At 41.7% G+C, this 5656-nt stretch overlaps 1 pseudogene; it reads left to right on the top strand.

Annotated features, from left to right (window-relative positions):
- Positions 1-318: 318 nt before the first annotated feature.
- LOC129411671 (abl interactor 2-like) lies at positions 319-5009 on the top strand (annotated as a pseudogene).
- Positions 5010-5656: the final 647 nt, after the last annotated feature.

Here is a 5656-nt window from a genome sequence, read left to right on the forward strand (position 1 = left end):
ATCCCACCGAAATGTCTGAAACTTAACTTTGTAATGGTGTGAATGATAGTTAAGGCGTATTAAGTGTTACATAAGAGATGAGTGAAAGGGCCCATATTACACTATTATCTGATCTATGTTATAATGTTGTTTCTTTGTCACAAACATACCTGGAGCTATGTTTTGTTTTCACACATGTTTAACACACAAATCCTGAATATTTAGGCTGAGTTCTTCTCTCAAATGGAATACTCTCTGTGAGGTCCTGTGGTAATACAGGAAGTGCTCCACTGTGTTTAAAATGAAAGCATGTTGTTGTTTTTTTCAATTTTGGTTGTATTTATTGCTCTGAAAAGCATGTGTCCTTACTGTGAGCAGGCTTGTATCTTAACAAACCTGACTCTTGTTTAGCCTGGAGGAGGGCTTCCTCCTGCTTGTTTCCATGGAAATGTTATAATGCTATAATATTCATCAGTATGGCACAAAACTCATTTATGGAGTTAAGAACATGGAGAATGTTGCAAAGTGTTGCTTTCTATTTCCATGGAATCCTGCAGCCAATGTGGCCTCCCCACAAAGTTACAAACCTTTTAATTCTGCATCTAAAATTATAGTGAGAATCTCTATATTGTGAGATTATACTTGCAGAAGTGGCAATATTGTTACATACTTATTTCTGACATATTAAAACTGTATGCAGGTAATGGAGTTAACGTGGGTAATGCGTAGGGCCTTTGAGCTGTTGTCCCCAGCTGCCATTATAGCGCCATATGTGAAGCTTTTTCGCCACTGTACTCATTTGGTAATTCCATAGCGTTTTAGCGTTGCCGTGTTTTGACGTTTTTGGTTCTTGCAGGTGCTCAGTTCTACAGCATGAACCGGCCAACCCAGCAGCAGCCCCAGAACACCCCTGTGGGTGGCTCCCTCCCATACCGCCGGCCCTCCTCTGTCACCGGGCAACCCAACAACATGGTCCACAGCCAGAACCAGCTCAACGGGGGACCACACTTCGCCCAGAACCAAGGTACATGGATGGGCCAGCACATGGGAGGGGCTGGGCATATAGAACTTTTCCTTCTCTTGGCAAGTCTGGTCTTCTTGGCTTTAGAGAAAAATTGTACACTCTCTTCACATAAAAAAACAAAACATTACATTCAATTAATACTCCATTTCTATTATCTACAAAGGACAAATTTAATGCCAGCCTAATCTTTTCTTGGTCCCCTTTTGATATTCTGTTTCTAATTAATATTAAAGGAACTGGATGATTTTGATTCCATAAAATGTCATAATGTATTTGTAATTACAAAAATATTGGACATGATGGCCAAACTATTTGTTATAATCTGTGTTTTGGTTCTCAAGATGATTATCCAGTCAGAAAGTAGAGTGAGCCTCGCATATGTCCCATTTGGGTTGCCAGTTTCAATGTTACAATCCAGCTGATATAAACCTAAAAGGACTCTCTCAGTTCTGAATTGTCAATACATAAACCCCAGTACCTGCAGCCAGTATATGCAGTATATATGCACATGTACCTCGGTTGTCGTGCAGATATAGTATGTGTAGTGTGGGAGAAGTAAGTGGCTTTGGAGCAAGTGCCGCTGCATCCCTCCAGCTCTCACTGTGGCAGATCGGGTCAGTGTCCTGCACCAGGTCAGGTACCCGTGGACTTAAGAGAGAGAGAACCCTTAGTCTGTGGAGCAGGGTGTCCGCAAAGTGCAATCGGACAACGGCCGCACTTAACTCTGTGTGGTGCGGAGCTCTCCGCCAGTCCTTTTTGCTTGTGGTTACACGATGGTCTACATGGGTGCACCTTAATCCTGGGTTAGTCCTGGGTTAGTCCTGGGTTAGTCCTGGGTTAGTCCTGGGTTAGTCCTGGGTTATCACGGGCATGGGCAGTAACGGGTGGAATGTGGGGTCCGGGCAGGGACCCATGCAGGACTCTGGGTTAGGTCACGTGCGGTGATCGTGGTGGGTCTCTTAGTACTGCTGTGATTAATTTTTGCGGTTATAGCGACAACCCTACATGTGTCCTCTATATGCAGGTTAAGGCCTGGAAACTCCAGTTCAGTTGTGATTGTAATGCCTTTTAAAACCGCAAGAGTGCAGGCTACATGGAGTTCCTTTAAGAGAAATGCTATAAAACAATGAAATGAGTTCCTAGTTTGCCAAAGTATTTTTATATATGTCTATTTTCTTATATATAAGAAGGGCTTACATGACAAACCTGCATCACATGATCATTGAACCCTCTGTAGCTTATTGCTTTCTTTGTAGATACATGTCATCTGTAAAGGGCAAATGAATGAATTCTAAATTAATTTGAAATTGAAATATTTGCTTAAGAAAATGTTCCGACATCGCTGCCCTTTGCAGATGAGCTGTGCTGGCTATGCTCTTGTTCTAACCTCTCTCTCTGCCATTTCTCCGGCTGCCAGGCCCTATGGCGCCCCCTCCTCCCTCCATGCAGATCACTCCACAGCTGCCTCTGATGGGCTTTGTGGCCAGGGTGCAGGAGACCAGTAAGTGGTGCATGAGTGAAAAATGAAAAAGTCATGTTAACAGTGACACAACACTTCTTACAGTCTGTTGGAGACATTTTTATTCTTGGCTACTTCTTAAATTATGCAATATTTAGACTGCAAATACTGCACACTGCATTTGTACGTATGGAAGATGTCTGTCTGGTGCAGGTAACAGTGTTGAATGACTCATGCTGAAACGTCAAAAAGGAGCACAACTAATTATTGAAGTATGTAGTTCAGCACTTTGTTGCTACTTGCTGAAGGTAATTTAAGATTGGCTTGGACCTTAAAATCATTCAAATCTACTCCCTAGTTTCACTTTTTGCAAGAGTTTCAACCTCAGTAGTTGTAGTAACAGAAGTTTAAACCCCAAATTGCCTCTTTTACTAGTTAAAACCACTTCTAACTTTTGCCGTTTCCCTGGCAACAGTCTCAGACGTGCCCCCTCCGCCCCCGCCCTCAGACGAGCCAGTGTTCGAGGAGCCCACTCCGCCCCCTCCCCCCCAGAAGACTACGAGGATGATGAGGACGAAGACGAGTCTGCTGTGGTGGAGTACAGTGACCCCTATGCTGAGGAGGACCCGCCCTGGGCCCCCAGGAGCTATATGGAGAAAGGTTTGTCCCCCACAGCACACACAGAGCAGGACTCCTCACAGCTACAATAGTATTATGTATATTATATTATACAACTATTATACAATAGTAATGTGTTTAAAATTCCCCAAAATAAAATGATGAGAACTTCAGTATTTTTCAGATAATTGTGTTATTTTATAAGAAACCGACTGAGAGAATCAAAAGTGCTTGAGTGACACTATAAAATATATTGAATTATCAAATTTAATTTTATGTTTTCCCTCTTCTCATCAACATCAAAATATTTTCCTGGAATTTTTGAGACTGTTGATGTTTCAGAACATGATAACTGCCAAGTTATTTTTTATAAGTAAACAGCTTCATTTATTCCATATAATTATATTTTATTATTTGCTGAACAATTGTTGTATAAGCCATTCCAGTTTTCAGAAAATGTATAACCTTTGACACCAACAAAAGGCCCTTTACTTGATTTTATTCCCCATGCATTTGAGCGAAATTCATTTTGGCCCACTACAGATATATTGTATAACCAGCTAGAGGTCAAAATTAGGCCTCTGTGTACATCTAATTAGGAAGCATTTCATTGTCCAATAATCAGGAAGTGCATGTTAGCCTGTAAGATGTTTTTACCTTTATGATTACATCAAAATGATGCTGAGTTTTTTTGTAAAGTGCTTTTAAACTCCTGAATAAATATGATGCTGAGAATGCTCAAGGTAGGTGAAGAATAACTTTGGACCACTGCAAACCATTTAAAATGAAGTAGGTTTGTTTTTGAAGTTTTTATGATGATAAAAATCAAATACAGTGACTTTGTAAATTCCAATAAAATAAATGTAAATAAAAAGTAAAGAAACAGATCACTTGCTAGACACTGTATGCGTTTCTCCTCCTTAGTGGTGGCCATCTATGACTACACGCGCGACAAAGAGGATGAGCTGTCATTCCAGGAGGGCGCCATCATCTACGTCATCAAGAAGAACGACGACGGGTGGTACGAGGGCGTCATGAACGGCACCACGGGCCTGTTCCCCGGCAACTATGTGGAGTCCATCATGCACTACGCCGACTGAACAGCACTCCCTACTTTAAGACCCAATCCCCATCGCAGACCACCACTACAAAACAACTCTCTTTTATTTTTCGTCGATCTGAATAATGTGAGTTCTCGTACTTTTGTGTTCAAGTTACAGCCACTACCGCAGATTTTACTTTATAATTTCAACCAGTCCTCGTTTTAAACTGTATTTATTTCTGGAGGTGATATTGAGCAGTGAGCAGGTTGGGGCAGCTGAGAGCGGTGCGGGTGGTGATTTTTAAAAAGCAGCAACTCTAAAAAAGGGCTGGAGGACATTGCCTTGTTGTAGATCTTTTCCATAACACTCCATTCTACAGACTTTATACACACAACGCCTCTATCAGACATGTAATGACGAGGAGGAGGCATAAAAGACAAATCTTGGATGGGTACCTCCGTGAGAGCCTCCAACATAAGCACACGAGATCTTGGATAAGCGCGGGTCCATTTCTCTGAATCCTTGTAAGCAGTTGAATGTTGTTTTGTGTCGCGATGGTGTAAAAAAAAGGTCAAATACAGTGAACCAATGAAGGAGTAGTCTGACAAAGCTAACCTGGATCCAGTACTGAACACCTGCAAGGTCCAGATGTGTCAGACTGCATGTTTAAATGGGAAATGCGTTTTATTTTTTGCTCTGATGGTTAATGTCTTAATATTTTTTTTAAATATGGTGTGGTTTGTTTATTATTTTTTAATCTTTCACCCACATTTAAGCATTTTTGCTCATTTCTACAACGCTTGTGCCATATTGAAGTGTGAATATTTTGCTGTTTGGAGGTGATCACTTCATTTGCAATAAATTGGCCAGAGTGGGGTAGCTCGGAACTATGTACTTATGGTTATTTTTCCCCCAAAATATAAAATTTAAGAAAGCACATACATTTGTAGTCAAAGGTGTAGAGCAGATATTCTAAATGTGAAATGTATTGGGTCCTCCGGTGGGACTTACTGCATATGAAAAGAAGCCAGCTATCGTGTTGAATGAGTTGTGTTGAACTGGGGTGCAAAGGTACAATGCCATTTATGTTTTTCGAGGCTTGGCTGAGTGTTTGTGAGGGCTCGTTGCTTGTCCAAAATTTTTTATCTACTAAAAGAAGAGTTCTATTTAAAATAAAATTGTGGGTGTGGATGCGAGTCTTGCATGCCATTGTTCTCCTCTGTTACGGTGTTTTGAGAAACCATGGCGCATTCACCCATTTCTATGGAGACAAGCGCGCAGGCCCGCCCAGACTCGGTCCAGCGGCCTCATCCAAAGACACTAAAAGCCCGGCGCGAACGGCAGGGGGCGCTGTGACTCCCGGGAGCGCCGCGGCCTCACGGTCACAGCCCCCCGTGTTCGGCTGTCCATGCCATTGTGTTGCACAGTTCAAGTGGAATTGCAGAAGTATCATATTTGTAAAGTCATTAAAACAAAGATAATAAATAATTAAGATAATATGCCCACCGAGTGTTTGATTTTGTATTATGGTGA

Source organism: Boleophthalmus pectinirostris, unplaced genomic scaffold (genome assembly GCF_026225935.1).
Source record: "Boleophthalmus pectinirostris isolate CB_2022bp ecotype Guang Dong unplaced genomic scaffold, ASM2622593v1 HiC_scaffold_536, whole genome shotgun sequence".
NCBI classification, from domain to species: Eukaryota; Metazoa; Chordata; class Actinopteri; order Gobiiformes; family Gobiidae; genus Boleophthalmus; species Boleophthalmus pectinirostris.